The following is a 22,762-nucleotide window of genomic DNA, read 5'->3' as shown; positions in this document are numbered from 1 at the left end:
ATGTGATATCCAACTCCTTCCCATTCCAATCCTGAGACCCATACTATACCATGAGATATATCTCAATGCTTCTAATACCAAACCACAGACCCGTCCTATAACTTGAGATGTGATATCCAAATCCTTCCCCTTCCAAACCTGAGACTTTCCTTTAGCATGAGATGTGATATCCAACTCCTTCCCATTCCAATCCTGAGACCCTTCCGATAGCATGAGATGTGATATCCAACTCCTTCGAATTCCAACCTGTGACCCTTCCTATAGCATGAGAAGGGATATTCAACTCCTTCCCAATCCAATCCTGAGACCCTTCCGATAGCATGAGATGTGATATCCAACTCCTTCCCATTCCAATCCTGAGACCCTTCCTATAACATGAGATGTGATGTCCAAGTCCTTCCCATTCCAATCCTGAGACCCTTCCTATAGCATGAGATGTGATATCCAACTCCTTCCCATTCCAATCCTGAGACCCATACTATACCATGAGATATATCTCAATGCTTCTAATACCAAACCACAGACCCGTCCTATAACTTGAGATGTGATATCCAAATCCTTCCCCTTCCAAACCTGAGACTTTCCTTTAGCATGAGATGTGATATCCAACTCCTTCCCATTCCAATCATGAGACCCTTCCTATAGCATGAGATGTGATATCCCAATGCTTCTACCAAACCTGAGATCTTTCCGATAGCATGAGATGTGATATCTACTCCTTCCCATTCCAATCATGAGGCCCTTCCTATAGCATGAGATGTGATATCTCAATGCTTCTACCAAATCCGACAACCTTCCTATAGCATGAAATGTGATATCCAACTCCTTCCCATTCCAATCCTGAGACCCTTCCGATAGCCTGAGATGTTATATCCTACTCCTTCCCATTCCAATCATGAGGCCCTTCCTATAGCATGAGATGTAATATCTCATTGCTTCTACAAAACCTGAGACCCTTCCTATAGGATGAGATGTGATATCCAACTCCTTGCCATTCCAATCCTGAGACCCTTCCTATAGCATGAGATGATATCCAACGCCTTCCCATTCCAATCCTGAGACCCTTCCTATAGCATGAGATGTGATATCTCAATGCTTCTACCAAACCTGAGATCCTTCCTATAGCATGAGATGTGATATTCAACTCCTTCCCATTCCAATCCTGAGACCCTTCCGATAGGATGAGATTTATTATCTCACTCCTTCAAATACCAAACTTGAGTCCCTTCCTAAAGGATGAAATCTGATATTTCAGTGCTTCTAATACCAAACCTGAGTCCCTTCCTATAACATGAGATGTGATATCCAACTCCTTCCCATTTCAATCATGAGGCCCTTCCTATAGCATGAGATGTGATATCTCAATGCTTCTACCAAACCTGAGACCCTTCCTATAGCATGAGATGTGATATCCAACTCCTTCCCGATCCAATCCTGAGACCCTTCCTATAGCATGAGATGTGATATCTCAATGCTCTTAATACCAAACCTGCGATTATTCCTAGAACATGAGATGTGATATCCAACTCCTTCCCATTCCAATCCTGAGCCCCTTCCATGAGATGTGCTATCTCAATGCTTCTAATACGAAAGTTGGACCGTTCCTATAGCATGAGATGTGATATCCAACTCCTTCCCATTCCAATCCTGCGTCCCTTCATTTAGCATGAGATTTGATATCTCAGTGCTTCTAATACCAAACATGAGACCCTTCCTATAACATGAGATGTTATATCCAACTCCTTCCGATTCCAATCCTGAGACCCTTCCTATACCATGAGATGAGATATCTCAATGTTTCTCATACCAAACCTGAGACCCTTCCTATTGCAAGAGATGTGATATCCAAATCCTTCCCATTCCAAACCTGAGTCCCTTCCTATAGCATGAGATGTGATATCCAACTTCTTCCCATTCCAATCCTGCGTCTCTTCATATAGCATGAGATTTGATATATCAGTGCTTCTAATACCAAACATGAGACTGTCCTATAACATGAGATATGATATCTCAATGCTTCTAATACCAAACCACAGACCTGTCCTATAACTTGAGATGTGATATCCAAATCCTTCCCCTTCCAAACCTGAGACCCTTCCTTTAGCATGAGATGTGATATCCAACTCCTTCCCATTCCAATCCTGAGACCCTTCCTATAACATGAGATGTGATATACAAGTCCTTCCCATTCCAATCCTGAGACCCTTCCTATAACATGAGATGTGATATCCAACTCCTTCCAATTCCAACCTGTGACCCTTCCGATAGCATGAGATGCGATATCCAACTCCTTCCCAATCCAATCCTGAGACCCTTCCAATAGCATGAGATGTGATATCCAACTTCTTCCCATTCCAATCCTGCGTCTCTTCATATAGCATGAGATTTGATATCTCAGTGCTTCTAATACAAAACCTGAGACCCTTCCTATAACATGAGATGTGATATCCAACTCCTTCCGATTCCAATCCTGAGACCCTTCCTATACCATGAGATGTGATATCTCAATGTTTCTAATACCAGACCTGAGACCCTTTCTATTGCAAGAGATGTGATATCCAAACCCTTCCCATTCCAAACCTGAGACCTTTCCTATTGCATGAGATGTGATATCCAACTCCTTCCCAATCCAATCCTGAGACCCTTCCGATAGCATTAGATGTGATATCTCAATGCTTCTAATATCAAACCTGAGACCCTCCCTATAGCATGAGATGTGATATCCAACTCCTTCCCATTCCAATCCTGAGACCCTTCCGATAGCATGAGATGTGGAATCCAACTCCTTCGAATTCCAACCTGTGACCCTTCTGATAGCATGAGATGTGATATCTTAATGCTTCTACCAAACCTGAGACCTTCCTATGGCATGAGATGTGATATCTCAATGTTTCTAATAAAAAACCTGAGACCTTTCCTATAGCAAGAGATGTGATATCCAAATCCTTCCCATTACAAACCTGAGACCCTTCCGATAGCATGAGATGTGATATCTTAATGCTTCTACCAAACCTGATATCTTCCTATAGCATGAGATGTGATATCCAACTCCTTCCCATTCCAATCCTGAGACCTGTCCTATACCATGAGATGTGATATCTCAATGCTTCTAATACCTAACCTGAGACTGTCCTATAACATGAGATGTGATATCTCAATGCTTCTAATAACCAACCTGAGACCCTTCCTATAACAAGATGTGATATCCAAATCCTACCCAATCCAATCCTGAGACCCTTCCGATAGCATGAGATATGATATCTCAATGCTTCTAATACCAAACCACAGACCTGTCCTATAACTTGAGATGTGATATCCAAATCCTTCCCCTTCCAAACCTGAGACCCTTCCTTTAGCATCAGATGTGATATCCAACTCCTTTCCATTCCAATCCTGAGACCCTTCCTATAGCATGAGATGTGATATCCCAATGCTTCTACCAAACCTGAGACCCTTCCTACAGCATGCGATGTGATATCTAAGTCCTTCCCATTCCAATCCTGAGACCCGTCCTATATCATGAGATGTTATATCTCAATGCTTCTAATACCAAACCTGAGACTGTCCTATAACATGAGATGTGATATCTCAATGCTTCTAATAACAAACCAAACCTGAGACCCTTCCTATAACTTGAGATGTGATGTCCAAGTCCTTCCCATTCCAATCCTGAGACGCTTCCTATAACATGAGATGTGATATCCAACTCCTTCCCAATCCAATCCTGAGACCCTTCCGATAGCATGAGATATGATATCTCAATGCTTCTAATACCAAACCACAGACCCGTCCTATAACTTGAGATGTGATATCCAAATCCTTCCCCTTCCAAACCTGAGACCTTTCCTTTAGCATGAGATGTGATATCCAACTCCTTCCCATTCCAATCATGAGACCCTTCCTATAGCATGAGATGTGATATCCCAATGCTTCTACCAAACCTGAGACCTTTCCGATAGGATGAGATGTGACATCTAATTCCTTCCCATTCCAATCATGAGGCCCCTCCTATAGCATGAGATGTGATATCGCAATGCTTCTACCAAATCTGAGACCCTTCCTTTAGCATGAAATGTGATATTCAGCTCCTTCCCATCCAATCCTGAGACCCTTCCTATAGCCTGAGATGTGATATCTAAATGCTATTAATACCAAACCTGAGACCCTCCCTATAGCATGAGATGTGATATCCAACTCCTTCCCATTCCAATCCTGAGACCCTTCCGATAGCCTGAGATGTGATATCCAACTCCTTCCCATTCCAATCATGATTCCCTTCCTATAGCATGAGATGTGATATCTCAATGCTTCTACCAAACCTGAGACCCTTCCTATAGGATGAGATGTGATATCCAACTCCTTGCCATTCCAATCCTGAGACCCTTCCTATAGCATGAGATGATATCCAACTCCTTCCCATTCCAATCCTGAGACCCTTCCTATAGCATGAGATGTGATATCTCAATGCTTCTACCAAACCTAAGATCCTTCCTATAGCATGAGATGTGATATTCAACTCCTTCCCATTCCAATCCTGAGACCCTTCCGATAGGATGAGATTTATTATCTCACTCCTTCAAATACCAAACTTGAGTCCCTTCCTAAAGGATGAGATACCAAACCTGAGTCCCTTCCTATAACATGAGTTGTGATATCTCAATCCTTCTAATAACAAACCTGAGACCCTTCCTATAACATGAGATGTGATGTCCAAGTCCTTCCCATTCCAATCCTGAGACCCTTCCTATAGCATGAGATGTGATATCCAACTCCTTCCCATTCCAATCCTGAGACCCATACTATACCATGAGATATATCTCAATGCTTCTAATACCAAACCACAGACCCGTCCTATAACTTGAGATGTGATATCCAAATCCTTCCCCTTCCAAACCTGAGACCTTTCCTTTAGCATGAGATGTTATATCCAACTCCTTCCCATTCCAATCATGAGGCCCTTCCTATAGCATGAGATGTGACATCTCAATGCTTCTACCAAACCTGAGACCCTTCCTATAGCATGAGATGTGATATCCAACTCCTTCCCGATCCAATCCTGAGACCCTTCCTATAGCATGAGATGTGATATCTCAATGCTCTTAATACCAAACCTGCGATCATTCCAGTTTTGACGGATTTCTGAACTCTGTCCTGGTGGCGCAGAAGTTCAGAAGGCCAACCTAATTACTTGGAACAGGGTAACCTCTGGACGAGCCAGACCAATCAAGGTAGCGATCGCGGCGGTCAAGACTAGGTCTCAAGAGGGGTGAAGGTGACTGAAAGCCCGCAATGAGCACACAAAGCAAGATCACTTACAAACTACTCCAAACAGTTGTTATATAAAAAATATATACACATTTATTTTAAGGCCTTTAAAACAATGACCCTAGCGAGAAAATCACAATATCACAATACTAAACCAACACATACCATATCAACACAATATATATACAAATACGACAGTCGCAAGCGTTATATGCACGAAATGTGTAGTCCACCTAAAAGGGAAGGAAAACAGGCAGTGCGAAATAATGCTTAGACCCAGTTCGCCTTCAGCGGCACCCAACTAGATGGAAGTCCGAGCCCTGCGAAGAGTGGAGCCTTGTGCTCAAAGTACCTGCACGCGCTGGTGCCGAAGGGCAAAAGGAGAAGCTCTTCGAGGGAAATCAGGCACTTCAGTTTAGTGCGCAAAAGAAGAAGAACAAGTTCCGCGACTCAAGCGCAGCCTCCACAGTGGGCAGAAGCAGAGTGCGAGTACGGACAAGGGTTCTGTTTTACACAGTGGGGAAAAGCAATGGGCTCCTGCAGGAGGGCGACCAGATCCTAGCTATGCTACTCACCGGTCCCCGATGCAAGCAGACCCAGGCTTCTCCGCGTCAGTTTCAGCAGCTGGCAGGTTCAGAAGACCAGGGAACGCCTCGTCGTCGTGTTGAGTAAAAAGACGTCCCAATCGAAGAAACCTGCACAGTTTCTTACCACAGCAGGGCAACGGAGCGGCCGTGTGTATCTGAGCCAAATGTACACTACTCACTTCAGACTTGGGAACGCCAAGTGTACGAAGCGTGTGAGAGTGACAAGGACCCGAAATACTACACAACCTGGCGGCGGTTACAGAGCAAGACTCCCGTGTAAGCTGGTCAGTCAACTGGATGGCCCAGAGACGCTTCCGAAGGCTTACTGGCAGGAGATGGTGAAGATGCCGAGAATAGCTGTTCCCGCTATTCCAAGGTACGAAGTACCAGTACAGGCCTTCTGGTTCGATCAAAGGTGAAAAGGGTTTCACAAGGCGACAGCAGTGCAGAGGAGAAGTCCTTCAGCGGGTCACCAGCGATTCCTCGGTCCAGCCTCGTGGTTGCAGGATACTTGGCTCCTGTATTCCTTCGTTCGTGAGAACTCAGGAGATCAACATGGTAGTGGTGTTTCCAGCCCCCTCTTATCCACGGTTCCCTTCGCGCCAAAACGGAGGGGACCCAATGGGAGATCCGCTCATCAACACTCACACCATTCGTGGACCAATCACGGACCACGGTGGTCCCAGGCATTCACACCACCCTAGACTCTCTGGCACCCAGGATGTGTATTGGGACCAGACATCCCAGCCCACATCCTGGAGGCACACACAAGACATGTAGAAGCCCGCGAAAGCATCCGTGTTTCGCGGGAAAGTACATGCCCAAATAAGGAAGGCCCCGGGTCGGCTCGACCTGGGGAAGGTGAAGGGAGCAAGACGGTCAGCGGACAGGACAAAGGAGCCTCGTGGTCTGGCCATTTTGGGAGCCAGGCCACCATTTTGGGTTAAGCGCGGAAAACGCGCTTAGAACGCCAAAAGGAGCTCAAAATACAAAGAAACGATCGCTGCCACCATTTCCGTCCCTGAATTACTTGCACCGATCAGATACAATCCTAAACGAGTATCTAGGGCCCGTAGAAGACTAGAGACCCAAGAGAGCTGTAACTTAGCTTACAGTGCCCTCTTGTGTCATGTTGCACGAAAGCCGCAACATGATAAAAGAAACTACGGGAAACAGCGTTCCCCGGTACTGACTGTCTTAAGGGCATGTCAGTTTCCCCGTAAGAAAGGAGCGAAAGCCCAGAGGAGTGCGGCAGAAGGCTGCACTTCTCTGGCAAAGTCAAGAACAAGGTGAAAAACAACAGCAAAAAGTTTAGGGGTTGCCACATGGAAGGAAAATTACCTACAATTACGAAATCTTTCCTAACACTCGCCCCTCCCAGACTATGGACAGGGGGAACTAATCCACCCCTGGATGAGTCTCTTGTTCAGGTCGGTTAAACATTCTGGACAACCCATCAGCATTGCTATGTTGGACACCTGGCCTATGCTCAATAGTGAAGTCGAAGCCTTGTAGACTTATGGACCACCTAAGCAACGTTGGATTCTCCCCCTTCATGTTCATTAGCCACTTTAAGGGCTTATGGTCAGTTTGCACAGTGAAGTGGGTCCCATAGAGGTAGGGCCTCAGCTTCCTTAGGGCCCACACAACAGAGAAACATTCTTTCTCTACCGTGGACCATCTGAGCTCTCTGTCCTTAAGCTGGCGACTAATAAAACCGATAGGGTGTTCCTTACCCTTCTCATCTACTTGTGATAGTACAGCTCCTATCCCAGTGTCAGAGGCGTCCGTCTGCACGATAAAAGGTCTTTGATAATCAGGGGCCCTGAGGACAGGGGCCTGGCACAAGGAGTCTTTTCAGCCATTGAAGGCCTTCTCACACTCGTCGGTCCAAGTTACCTTCTTGGGTTTCTTCGGAGTTGTGAGGGCAGTCAGAGGGGCAGCTATGGTGCCATAGTCTGCCACAAAATTGCGGTAATACCCCGTGAGTCCTAAGAAGGCTCTCACTTGGGTTTGCGTAGTGGGGGTAGGCCAGTCTTGTACTGCTTGTACTTTACTGGGAAGAGGCTGTCTCCTCCCTCCACCTACTTCATGTCCAAGGTAAACCACTGAGCCTTGTCCATTTTGGTGAGGGGCCACTTGGACACCCTCAAAAGAGCTATCTGAAGGACTGCCTTGGAACAGGTCGGGGATAGGTTCAGACTCCTCTTCCTCAACATCTGAAGCCAGTAGCAGTGCTGCGATTTCGACGCTTGGGACGAAAGCCTTCAGCCTATTCACGTGAAACACTTTTGGAGCCTGTCCAGGCCTTCCAAGGTCCACTAAATAGTTAACCTCACCCCAGGGGCTCCACCACTGGGTAAGGGCCTGACCATTTGTCCTGTAAAGCTCGAGGCCTTATGGGATTCATGATCAGGACTTGCTGACCAGGTGTAAAGTTGATGAGGGAAGCTTTCTGGTCGTACCAATGTTTCACCAGCGCTTGTCCTGCCTTCAATTTATCACTAGCCAAGCCCATCAGAAGTACCATCCGTTTTCTGAGCCCTAGCACATAATCAACTACGTTGGTAGTAACAGGGGGAGTGGGCATCTCCCATCCCTCTTTGATGATGGCTAAGGGTCCCCGTACGGGATGACCGAACAGAAGTTCGAAGGGGCTGAAGCCAACACCCTCCTGTGGTACCTCTCGGTAGGCAAACAGTAAGCATGGTAAAAGAAGATCCCATTTTCTTCTCTGAGGTTCCTCCAGAGCCCCAATCATGCTCTTTAACGTTCTGGTGGTATGCAGAAGAGAACTTGTAGGTGAGCCCACATTCTTTCCACATAGCCTGCATATACTTCGACATAAAGTTGCTGCTACGATCTGACACAACTTCTTTAGGGAAGCCAACCCTAGTAAATATGCCGTGTAAAGCTTTTGCAACTGACTTGGCAGTTACAGTTTTCAATGGGATGGCCTCAGGATATCTGGTTGCATGGTCGACCAGCACCAGGATAAACCTATTGCCCGAGGATGTTTGCGGGTCAAGGGGACCAACGATGTCGATCCCTACCCTTTCAAATGGTACCCCCACAACTGGGAGCGGTACCAACGGAGCTTGGATTGTCGCGCCAACCTTACCAGACAACTGGCAGGAGGCACAACTCCTGCAGTGACTTTCTACTTGCACCCCCATCTTGGGCCAGTAGAAGTGCATGGATAACCTTTGCTTGGTCCTCTTCATACCAAGGTGACCAGCAAGGGGAACTTCATGCGCCAACTGCAGGAGGAAGGGCCTAACAGCAAGGGGAACCACCAACCTCCTATGGTCTCCTTCTGTAGACTCTGTGGGCTCACTATACAGGAGTCCACCTTCCCAATAAATCCTATGCGTCCCAGGAGGTTCACCCTCAAGCTGGGAGCAGGCCTGTCTCCTTAGGCCTTCCAGAGATGGGCACTCACGTTGGCCTTTACTGAATTGGTCCCTATCAGGACCTCCTTCAACTAACAAGTCTTTTAGTTCAGGATGATCGTTGGGGTCAAATACTTCAGGCATCGCCACCTCCTCGTCATGCCCGAGCGATTGACCAACTTCCTCCACCGCAGTGGTAGGCGAGCTCGGGGGAATATTCTCTTTCCCTCGTCTTGACTTGTCGACTCCTTTCGCCTTGGGTTTCCCCTTCGGCTGGGGCGGCGTATTGGACTTGGCCAATGCTGCCCGTGCTTGAGACCGTGTGTAGGGTCTTTCGGCAGTGTCTCCTACGAGCCCTAAAGCTCTGAGATCATTACCTAACAAGACCTTTCCCGGGACGTTTCTCTGAATGCTCACTGGAATCCTGACTGCTGTACCATTTAAAGTCAGATTTACAGGTATTACTGGAAACATACGAAGGGGGCCGTCAGCCAACTTAGTGGGCATCAGAGTAGCTCTGGCAACTTCCTCTGAGTCTACCAAGGTAGAATCCACTACAGTGCGACTGCACCCACTATCCCTAAGAGCTGGAGTATCTACTCCATTGATCAGCACACTGTCTTTAAAGTAGTGCTTGGTATTATCCGGAATCCTAGCATAAGCCTCTGCGACTTTAGGCTCCCAGGAACCCAGGGACACTAAAACTACCTCAGCCTCTATCCCATTGGGAAATGAGTCTGAGGAGAAGGATGCTCCTGTAATCTCTTCTTCCTCGTAGGAGGAGAAGGCCAGATTAGCGGAGTGGACCCCCAAAGGTCTAACCTTACACCGGGGATCCCCCTTCACATGGTCAGTTGCTCCACAAGCAAAACAAGATCCATTGGGTCTGTTTACATAGGGAGGCTTATTGTAACCAGAGTTCTGTTTCGGAGGCTGACCTCCACTACCCTTCGAGTTCTCTTGTGTCTTACCCTTATTTTTCTTTTTGTGGCCCTTATGAGAAGAAGATTTATCAGATTCTCCACCCTCCATATCTTTGGACCTTTTCCCTTCCTCCTGCTTACCAGGATGAGTTTTGTCCTTATGGGACACTCGATGTGACACCCATAAGTCGGCTGCAATGGCCAGCTTCTTAGGATCTATCTCCTTCGAATCGGCCAAATGCTGCTTAAGCTCCGGGGAAGAAGATGCAAAAATGTGTTCCAGCATGACAAGATTTATCATGCCTTCGAAGGTAGAAACCTTATAACCTTCGACCCAGCCAGTTAAGTTTTTCAAGGATTCAGTGACATACGATACCCAAGTACCACCTTCCTTTTTCTTATACTCTCTGAAACGTTTAAAATATTGGGCCGGAGTCTTCCCAAACTTTAAAATGAGAGTTTGCTTTAACATTGCGAAATCAGCTCGCTCAGCCTTTGACATTTCCATAATGGCACTACAGCCAGAATGGGGCAGTCTGCTGAGTAACCATGCAATCTTATCAGCATTGTCAACTTGTTGAACTTTGCATGCATACTCAAACGCATTCAGCCAGTCCATAATGTCATTCCTTTCTTCATACACACTGAGCAGATCTTTCGGAAACCATGGATGAGAGGAGGCCCCAGACCCATGTCCAGGACCCTTGGACCCATTTGCAAACTGAAGCTTGGCCAGTTCCAACTGGTGATCCCTGTCTTTTTGTTTTTCTGCCTGTTCGATTTTTAGTTTGGCTATGCTGAATTCAAGCTCCTGCTGCCTAAACCGCAGCTCTTGCTTCTTGAATTCAAGCATAGCCTCCCCATCAGCACTGGCAGAGGAAACATTAGACATCTCGTCCTCCCTGTCCTCGTGGTCGCGATGGATCAGTGCAGCGGCAGAACCGTCGGTTCTACCAGTGAGAGCAGCCCCACCACCTTCCGCACTGTCCTCAGAAGTTATAGCGTCAAGCTGCGCTTCTTGCCACGCCACAATTCTTTGGATAATTTCCAATTTCGTGCCTTGAGAGGAAACACCTCTCTCCGCACACATCTTTTTCAGTGTTTCTGATTTGGAAGCATTTAAAGTTAACAAGGTATTTGTTTCCATACTGTTAGATAGGACTATGGCCTTTTTAAAGTTATACTACAACAATTCACTACGTGTCCTGGTTGGAATAACCTGAAATGCCTTAGTTCGTGCGCAACACTGGATACCTTCAGTCGTATCCCACCGCTGTACACCAATTTGTTAAGACGGATTTCTGAACTCTGTCCTGGTGGCGCAGAAGTTCAGAAGGCCAACCTAATTACTTGGAACAGGGTAACCTCTGGACGAGCCAGACCAATCAAGGTAGCGATCGCGGCGGTCAAGACTAGGTCTCAAGAGGGGTGAGGGTGACTGAAAGCCTGCAATGAGCACACCAAGCAAGATCACTTACAAACTACTCCAAACAGTTGTTATATAAAAAATATATACACATTTATTTTAAGGCCTTTAAAACAATGACCGTAGCGAGAAAATCACAATATCACAATACTAAACCAACACATACCATATCAACACAATATATATACAAATATGACAGTCGCAAGCGTTATATGCACGAAATGTGTAGTCCACCTAAAAGGGAAGGAAAACAGGCAGTGCGAAATAATGCTTAGACCCAGTTCGCCTTCAGCGGCACCTAACTAGATGGAAGTCCGAGCCCTGCGAAGAGTGGAGCCTTGTGCTCAAAGTACCTGCACGCGCTGGTGCCAAAGGGCAAAAGGAGAAGCTCTTCGAGGGAAATCAGGCAGTTCAGTTTAGTGCGCAAAAGAAGAAGAACAAGTTCCGCGACTCAAGCGCAGCCTCCACAGTGGGCAGAAGCAGAGCGCGAGTATGGACAAGGGTGCTGTTTTACACAGCGGGGAAAAGCAATGGGCTCCTGCAGGAGGGCGACCAGATCCTAGCTATGCTACTCACCGGTCCCCGATGCAAGCAGACCCAGGCTTCTCCGCGTCAGTTTCAGCAGCTGGCAGGTTCAGAAGAACAGGGAACGCCTCGTCGTCGTGTTGAGTAAAAAGACGTCCCAATCGAAGAAACCCGCACAGTTTGTTACCACAGCAGGGCAACGGAGCGGCCGTGTATCTGAGCCAAATGTACACTACTCACTTCAGACTTGGGAACGCAAAGTGTACGAAGCGTGTGAAAGTGACAAGGACCCGAAATACTACACAACCTGGCGGCGGTTAAAGAGCAAGACTCCCGTGTAAGCTGGTCAGTCAACTGGATGGCCCAGAGACGCTTCCGAAGGCTTACTGGCAGGAGATGGTGAAGATGCCGAGAATAGCTGTTCCCGCTATTCCAAGGGACGAAGTACCAGTACAGGACCAGACATCCCAGCCCACATCCTGGAGGCACACACAAGACATGTAGAAGCCCGCGAAAGCATCCGTGTTTCGCGGGAAAGTACATGCCCAAATAAGGAAGGCCCCGGGTCGGCTCGACCTGGGGAAGGTGAAGGGAGCAAGACGGTCAGCGGACAGGACAAAGGAGCCTCGTGGTCTGGCCATTTTGGGAGCCAGGCCACCATTTTGGGTTAAGCGCGGAAAACGCGCTTAGAACGCCAAAAGGAGCTCAAAATACAAAGAAACGATCGCTGCCACCATTCCCGTCCCTGAATTACTTGCACCGATCAGATACAATCCTAAACGAGTATCTAGGGCCCGTAGAAGGCTAGAGACCCAAGAGAGCTGTAACTTAGCTTACAGTGCCCTCTTGTGTCATGTTGCACGAAAGCCGCAACATGATAAAAGAAACTACGGGAAACAGCGTTCCCCGGTACTGACTGTCTTAAGGGCATGTCAGTTTCCCCGTAAGAAAGGAGCGATAGCCCAGAGGAGTGCGGCAGAAGGCTGCACTTCTCTGGCAAAGTCAAGAACAAGGTGAAAAACAACAGCAAAAGGTTTAGGGGTTGCCACATGAAAGGAAAATTACCTACAATTACGAAATCTTTCCTAACAATTCCTATAACATGAGATGTGATATCCAACTCCTTCTCATTCCGATCCTGAGCCCCTTCCATGAGATGTGCTATCCCAATGCTTCGAATACCAAAGTTGGACCGTTCCTATAGCATGAGATGTGATATCCAACACCTTCCCATTCCAATCCTGCGTCCCTTCATTTAGCATGAGATTTGATATCTCAGTGCTTTTAATAACAAACCTGAGACCCTTCCTATAACATGAGATGTTATATCCAACTCCTTCCGATTCCAATCCTGAGACCCTTCCTATACCATGAGATGTGATATCTCAATGTTTCTAATACCAGACCTGAGACCCTTCCTATTGCAAGAGATGTGATATCCAAATCCTTCCCATTCCAAACCTGAGACCTTTCCTATTGCATGAGATGTGATATCCAACTCCTTCCCAATCCAATCCTGAGACCCTTCCGATAGCATTAGATGTGATATCTCAATGCTTCTAATATCAAACCTGAGACCCTCCCTATAGCATGAGATGTGATATCCAACTCCTTCCCATTCCAATCCTGAGACCCTTCCGATAGCATGAGATGTGATATCCAACTCCTTCGAATTCCAACCTGTGACCCTTCATATAGCATGAGATGGGATATCCAACTCCTTCCCAATCCAATCCTGAGACCCTTCCGATAGCATGAGATGTGATATCTTAATGCTTCTACCAAACCTGAGACCTTCCTATGGCATGAGATGTGATATCAAACTCCTTCCCATTCCAATCCTGAGACCCTTCCTATAGCATGAGATGTGATATCCAACTCCTTCCCATTCCAATCCTGAGACCCGTCCTATACCATGAGATGTGATATCTCAATGCTTCTAATACCAAACCTGAGACTGTCCTATAACATGAGATGTGATATCTCAATCCTTCTAATAACAAACCTGAGACCCTTTCTATAACATGAGATGTGATGTCCAAGTCCTTAGCATTCCAATCCTGAGACCCTTCGTATAGCATGAGATGTGATATCCAACTCCTTCCCATTCCAATCCTGAGACCCATACTATACCATGAGATATATCTCAATGCTTCTAATACCAAACCACAGACCCGTCCTATAACTTGAGATGTGATATCCAAATCCTTCCCCTTCCAAACCTGAGACCTTTCCTTTGCCATGAGATGTGATATCCCAATGCTTCTACCAAACCTGAGACCTTTCCGATGGCATGAGATGTGATATCCAACTCCTTCCCATTCCAATAATGAGGCCCTTCCTATAGCATGAGATGTGATATCCCAATGCTTCTACCAAACCTGAGACCTTTCCGATAGCATGAGATGTGATATCTAACTCCTACCCATTCCAATCATGAGGCCCTTCCTATAGCATAAGATGTGATATCTCAATGCTTCTACCAAATCTGAGACCCTTCCTATAGCATGCAATGTGATATCCAACTCCTTCCCATCCAATCCTGAGACCCTTCCGATAGCCTGAGATGTGATATCTAAATGCTATTAATACCAAACCTGAGACCCTCCCTATAGCATGAGATGTGATATCCAACTCCTTCCCATTCCAATCCTGAGACCCTTCCGATAGCCTGAGATGTGATATCCAACTCCTTCCCATTCCAATCATGATTCCCTTCCTATAGCATGAGATGTGATATCTCAATGCTTCTATCAAACCTGAGACCCTTCCTATAGGATGAGATGTGATATCCAACTCCTTGCCATTCCAATCCTGAGACCCTTCCTATAGCATGAGATGATATCCAACTCCTTCCCATTCCAATCCTGAGACCCTTCCTATAGCATGAGATGTGATATCTCAATGCTTCTACCAAACCTAAGATCCTTCCTATAGCATGAGATGTGATATTCAACTCCTTCCCATTCCAATCCTGAGACCCTTCCGATAGGATGAGATTTATTATCTCACTCCTTCAAATACCAAACTTGAGTCCCTTCCTAAAGGATGAGATACCAAACCTGAGTCCCTTCCTATAACATGAGTTGTGATATCTCAATCCTTCTAATAACAAACCTGAGACCCTTCCTATCACATGAGATGTGATGTCCAAGTCCTTCCCATTCCAATCCTGAGACCCTTCCTATAGCATGAGATGTGATATCCAACTCCTTCCCATTCCAATCCTGAGACCCATACTATACCATGAGATATATCTCAATGCTTCTAATACCAAACCACAGACCCGTCCTATAACTTGAGATGTGATATCCAAATCCTTCCCCTTCCAAACCTGAGACCTTTCCTTTAGCATGAGATGTTATATCCAACTCCTTCCCATTCCAATCATGAGACCCTTCCTATAGCATGAGGTGTGATATCCCAATGCTTCTACCAAACCTGAGACCTTTCCGATAGCATGAGATGTGATATCTAACTCCTACCCATTCCAATCATGAGGCCCTTCCTATAGCATAAGATGTGATATCTCAATGCTTCTACGAAATCTGAGACCCTTCCTATAGCATGCAATGTGATATCCAACTCCTTCCCATCCAATCCTGAGACCCTTCCGATAGCCTGAGATGTGATATCTAAATGCTATTAATACCAAACCTGAGACCCTCCCTATAACATGAGATGTGATATCCAACTCCTTCCCATTCCAATCCTGAGACCCTTCCGATAGCCTGAGATGTGATATCCAACTCCTTCCCATTCCAATCATGAGGCACTTCCTATAGCATGAGATGTGATATCTCAATGCTTCTACCAAACCTGAGACCCTTCCTATAGGATGAGATGTGATATCCAACTCCTTGCCATTCCAATCCTGAGACCCTTCCTATAGCATGAGATGATATCCAACTCCTTCCCATTCCAATCCTGAGACCCTTCCTATAGCATGAGATGTGATATCTCAATGCTTCTACCAAACCTAAGATCCTTCCTATAGCATGAGATGTGATATTCAACTCCTTCCCATTCCAATCCTGAGACCCTTCCGATAGGATGAGATTTATTATCTCACTCCTTCAAATACCAAACTTGAGTCCCTTCCTAAAGGATGAGATACCAAACCTGAGTCCCTTCCTATAACATGAGATGTGATATCCAACTCCTTCCCATTGCAATCCTGAGACCCTTCCTATAGCATGAGATGTGATATCCCAATGCTTCTACCAAACCTGAGACCCTTCCTATAGCATGAGATGTGATATCTAACTCCTTCCCATTCCAATCCTGAGACCCGTCCTATATCATGAGATGTTATCTCTCAATGCTTCTAATACCAAACCTGAGACTGTCCTATAACATGAGATGTGATATCTCAATGCTTCTAATAACAAACCTCAGACCCTTCCTATAACTTGAGATGTGATGTCCAAGTCCTTCCCATTCCAATCCTGAGACGCTTCCTATAACATGAGATGTGATATCCAACTCCTTCCCATTCCAATCATGAGACCCTTCCTATAGCATGAGATGTGATATCCCAATGCTTCTACCAAATCTGAGACCTTTCTGATAGCATGAGATGTGATATCTAACTCCTGCCCATCCAATCCTGAGACCCTTCCTATAGCATGAGATGTGATATCCAACTCCTTCCCATTCCAATCCTGAGACCCTTCCGATAGCCTGAGATGTGATATCCAACTCCTTCCCATTCCAATCATGAGGCCCTTCCTATAGCATGAGATGATATCCAACTCCTTCCCATTCCAATCCAGAGACCCTTCCTATAGGATGAGATGTGATATCCAACTCCTTGCCATTCCAATCCTGAGACCCTTCCTATAGCATGAGATGATATCCAACTCCTTCCCATTCCAATCCTGAGACCCTTCCTATAGCATGAGATGTGATGTCTCAATGCTTCTACCAAACCTGAGATCATTCCTATAGCATGAGATGTGATATTCAACTCCTTCTCATTCCAATCCTGAGACCATTCCTATAGGATGAGATTTATTATCTCACTCCTTCAAATACCAAACTTGAGTCCCTTCCTAAAGGACGAGATCTGATATCTCAGTGCTTCTAATACCAAACCTGAGTCCCTTCGGATAACATGAGATGTGATATCCAACTCCTTCCCATTCGAATCATGAGGCCCTTCCTATAGCATGAGATGTGACATCTCAATGCTTCTACCAAACCTGAGACCCTTCCTATAGCATGAGATGTGATATCCAACTTCTTCCCGATCCAATCCTGAGACCCTTCCTATAGCATGAGATGTGATATCTCAATGCTCTTAATACCAAACCTGCGATCATTCCTATAACATGAGATGTGATATCCAACTCCTTCCCATTCCAATCCTGAGACCCTTCCTATAGCATGAGATGTGATATCCCAATGCTTCTACCAAACCTGAGACCCTTCCTATAGCATGAGATGTGATATCTAACTCCTTCCCATTCCAATCCTGAGACCCGTCCTATATCATGAGATGTTATATCTCAATGCTTCTAATACCAAACCTGAGACTGTCCTATAACATGAGATGTGATATCTCAATGCTTCTAATAACAAACCTGAGACCCTTCCTATAACTTGAGATGTGATGTCCAAGTCCTTCCCATTCCAATCCTGAGACGCTTCCTATAACATGAGATGTGCTATCCAACTCCTTCCCATTCCAATCATGAGACCCTTCCTATAGCATGAGATGTGATATCCCAATGCTTCTACCAAACCTGAGACCTTTCCGATAGCATGAGATGTGATATCTAACTCCTTCCCATTCCAATCATGAGGCCCTTCCTATAGCATGAGATGTGATATCTCAATGCTTCTACCAAATCTGAGACCCTTCCTATAGCATGAAATGTGATATCCAACTCCTTCCCATCCAATCCTGAGACCCTTCCTATAGCATGAGATGTGATATCCAACTCCTTCCCATTCCAATCCTGAGACCCTTCCGATAGCCTGAGATGTGATATCCAACTCCTTCCCATTCCAATCATGAGGCCCTTCCTATAGCATGAGATGATATCCAACTCCTTCCCATTCCAATCCTGAGACCCTTCCTAAAGGATGAGATGTGATATCCAACTCCTTGCCATTCCAATCCTGAGACCCTTCCTATAGCATGAGATGATATCCAACTCCTTCCCATTCCAATCCTGAGACCCTTCCTATAGCATGAGATGTGATGTCTCAATGCTTCTACCAAACCTGAGATCATTCCTATAGCATGAGATGTGATATTCAACTCCTTCCCATTCCAATCCTGAGACCATTCCGATAGGATGAGATTTATTATCTCACTCCTTCAAATACCAAACTTGAGTCCCTTCCTAAAGGACGAGATCTGATATCTCAGTGCTTCTAATACCAAACCTGAGTCCCTTCCGATAACATGAGATGTGATATCCAACTCCTTGCCATTCCAATCCTGAGACCCTTCCTATAGCATGAGATGATATCCAACTCCTTCCCATTCCAATCCTGAGACCCTTCCTATAGCATGAGATGTGATGTCTCAATGCTTCTACCAAACCTGAGACCCTTCCTATAACATGAGATGTTATATCCAACTCCTTCCGATTCCAATCCTGAGACCATTCCTATACCATGAGATGAGATATCTCAATGTTTCTAATACCAAACCTGACACCCTTCCTATTGCAAGAGATGTGATATCCAAATCCTTCCCATTCCAAACCTGAGACCCTTCATATAGCATGAGATTTTATATCTCAGTGCTTCTAATACAAAACCTGAGACCCTTCCTATAACATGAGATGTGATATCCAACTCCTTCCGATTCCAATCCGGAGACCCTTCCTATACCATGAGATGTGATATCTCAATGTTTCTAATACCAGACCTGAGACCCTTCCTATTGCAAGAGATGTGATATCCAAATCCTTCCCATTCCAAACCTGAGACCTTTCCTATTGCATGAGATGTGATATCCAACTCCTTCCCAATCCAATCCTGAGACCCTTCCGATAGCATTAGATGTGATATCTCAATGCTTCTAATATCAAACCTGAGACCCTCCCTATAGCATGAGATGTGATATCTCAAAGCTTCTACCAAATCTGAGACTCTTCCTATAGCATGAAATGTGATATCCAACTTATTCCCATCCAATCCTGAGACCCTTCCTATAGCATGAGAAGTGATATCTCAATGCTATTAATACCAAACCTGAGACCCTCCCTATAGCATGAGATGTGATATCCAACTCCTTCCCATTCCAATCCTGAGACACTTCCGATAGCATGAGATGTGATATCCAACTCCTTCGAATTCCAACCTGTGACCTTTCCTATAGCATGAGATGGGATATCCAACTCCTTCCCAATCCAATCCTGAGACCCTTCCGATAGCATGAGATGTGATATCTTAGTGCTTCTACCAAACCCTAGACCTTCCTATGGCATGAGATGTGATATCAAACTCCTTCCCATTCCAATCCTGAGACCCTTCCTATAGCATCAGATGTGATATCCAACTCCTTCCCATTCCAATCCTGAGACCCATCCTATACCATGAGATGTGATATCTCAATGCTTCTAATACCAAACCTGAGACTGTCCTATAACATGAGATGTGATATCTCAATCCATCTAATAACAAACCTGAGACCCTTCCTATAACATGAGATGTGATGTCCAAGTCCTTCCCATTCCAATCCTGAGACCCTTCCTATAGCATGAGATGTGATATCCAACTCCTTCCCATTCCAATCCTGAGACCCATACTATACCATGAGATATATCTCAATGCTTCTAATACCAAACCACAGACCCGTCCTATAACTTGAGATGTGATATCCAAATCCTTCCCCTTCCAAACCTGAGACCTTTCCTTTAGCATGAGATGTGATATCCAACTCCTTCCCATTCCAATCATGAGGCCCTTCCTATAGCATAAGATGTGATATCTCAATGCTTCTACCAAATCTGAGACCCTTCCTATAGCATGCAATGTGATATCCAACTCCTTCCCATCCAATCCTGAGACCCTTCCTATAGCATGAGATGTGATATCTAAATGCTATTAATACCAAACCTGAGACCCTCCCTATAGCCTGAGATGTGATATCCAACTCCTTCCCATTCCAATCATGAGGCCCTTCCTATAGCATGAGATGTGATATCTCAATGCTTCTACCAAACCTGAGACCCTTCCTATAGGATGAGATGTGATATCCAACTCCTTGCCATTCCAATCCTGAGACCCTTCCTATAGCATGAGATGATATCCAACTCCTACCCATTCTAATCCTGAGACCCTTCCTATAGCATGAGATGTGATATCTCAATGCTTCTACCAAACCTAAGATCCTTCCTATAGCATGAGATGTGATATTCAACTCCTTCCCATTCCAATCCTGAGACCCTTCCGATAGGATGAGATTTATTATCTCACTCCTTCAAATACCAAACTTGAGTCCCTTCCTAAAGGATGAGATACCAAACCTGAGTCCCTTCCTATAACATGAGATGTGATATCCAACTCCTTCCCATTCCAATCCTGAGACCCTTCCTATAGCATGAGATGTGATATCCCAATGCTTCTACCAAACCTGAGACCCTTCCTATAGCATGAGATATGATATCTAACTCCTTCCCATTCCAATCCTGAGACCCGTCCTATATCATGAGATGTTATATCTCAATGCTTCTAATACCAAACCTGAGACTGTCCTATAACATGAGATGTGATATCTCAATGCTTCTAATAACAAACCTGAGACCCTTCCTATAACTTGAGATGTGATGTCCAAGTCCTTCCCATTCCAATCCTGAGACGCTTCCTATAACATGAGATGTGATATCCAACTCTTTCCCATTCCAATCATGAGACCCTTCCTATAGCATGAGATGTGATATCCCAATGCTTCTACCAAACCTGAGACCTTTCCGATAGCATGAGATGTGATATCTAACTCCTTCCCATTCCAATCATGAGGCCCTACCTATAGCACGAGATGTGATATCTCAATGCTTCTACCAAATCTGAGACCCTTCCTATAGCATGAAATGTGATATCCAACTCCTTCCCATCCAATCCTGAGACCCTTCCTATAGCATGAGATGTGATATCTAAATGCTATTAATACCAAACCTGAGACCCTCCCTATAGGATGAGATGTGATATCCAACTCCTTCCCATTCCAATCCTGAGACCCTTCCGATAGCCTGAGATGTGATATCCAACTCCTTGCCATTCCAATCCTGAGACCCTTCCTATAGCATGAGATGATATCCAACTCCTTCCCATTCCAATCCTGAGACCCTTCCTATAGCATGAGATGTGATGTCTCAATGCTTCTACCAAACCTGAGATCATTCCTATAGCATGAGATGTGATATTCAACTCCTTCCCATTCCAATCCTGAGACCATTCCGATAGGATGAGATTTATTATCTCACTCCTTCAAATACCAAACTTGAGTCCCTTCCTAAAGGACGAGATCTGATATCTCAGTGCTTCTAATACCAAACCTGAGTCCCTTCCGATAACATGAGATGTGATATCCAACTCCTTCCCATTCGAATCATGTGGCCCTTCCTATAGCATGAGATGTGACATCTCAACGCTTCTACCAAACCTGAGACCCTTCCTATAGCATGAGATGTGATATCCAACTCCTTCCCGATCCAATCCTGAGACCCTTCCTATAGCATGAGATGTGATATCTCAATGCTCTTAATACCAAACCTGCGATCATTCCTATAACATGAGATGTGATATCCAACTCCTTCCCATTCCGATCCTGAGCCCCTTCCATGAGATGTGCTATCTCAATGCTTCTAATACCAAAGTTGGACCGTTCCTATAGCATGAGATGTGATATCCAACTCCTTCCCATTCCAATCCTGCGTCCCTTCATTGAGCATGAGATTTGATATCTCAGTGCTTCTAATAACAAACCTGAGACCCTTCCTATAACATGAGATGTTATATCCAACTCCTTCCGATTCCAATCCTGAGACCATTCCTATACCATGAGATGAGATATCTCAATGTTTCTAATACCAAACCTGAGACCCTTCCTATTGCAAGAGATGTGATATCCAAATCCTTCCCATTCAAAACCTGAGACCCTTCCTATAGCATGAGATGTGATATCCAACTTCTTCCCATTCCAATCCTGCGTCTCTTCATATAGCATGAGATTTTATATCTAGGTTATATCAAAACCTGAGACCCTTCCTATAACATGAGATGTGATATCCAACTCCTTCCGATTCCAATCCGGAGACCCTTCCTATACCATGAGATGTGATACCTCAATGTTTTTAATACCAGACCTGAGACCCTTCCTATTGCAAGAGATGTGATATCCAACTCCTTCCCAATCCAATCCTGAGACCCTTCCGATAGCATTAGATGTGATATCTCAATGCTTCTAATATCAAAACTGAGACCCTCCCTATAGCATGAAATGTGATATCCAACTCCTTCCCATTCCAATCCTGAGACCCTTCCGATAGCATGAGATGTGATATCCAACTCCTTCGAATTCCAACCTGTGACCCTTCATATAGCATGAGATGGGATATCCAACTCCTTCCCAATCCAATCCTGAGACCCTTCCGATAGCATGAGATGTGATATCTTAATGCT

This window comes from Ambystoma mexicanum, chromosome 2q (assembly GCF_040938575.1).
Source record: "Ambystoma mexicanum isolate Mex_15411 chromosome 2q, UKY_AmexF1_1, whole genome shotgun sequence".
In the NCBI taxonomy this organism is placed as follows: domain Eukaryota; kingdom Metazoa; phylum Chordata; class Amphibia; order Caudata; family Ambystomatidae; genus Ambystoma; species Ambystoma mexicanum.
This window is presented reverse-complemented; position numbering follows the sequence as displayed.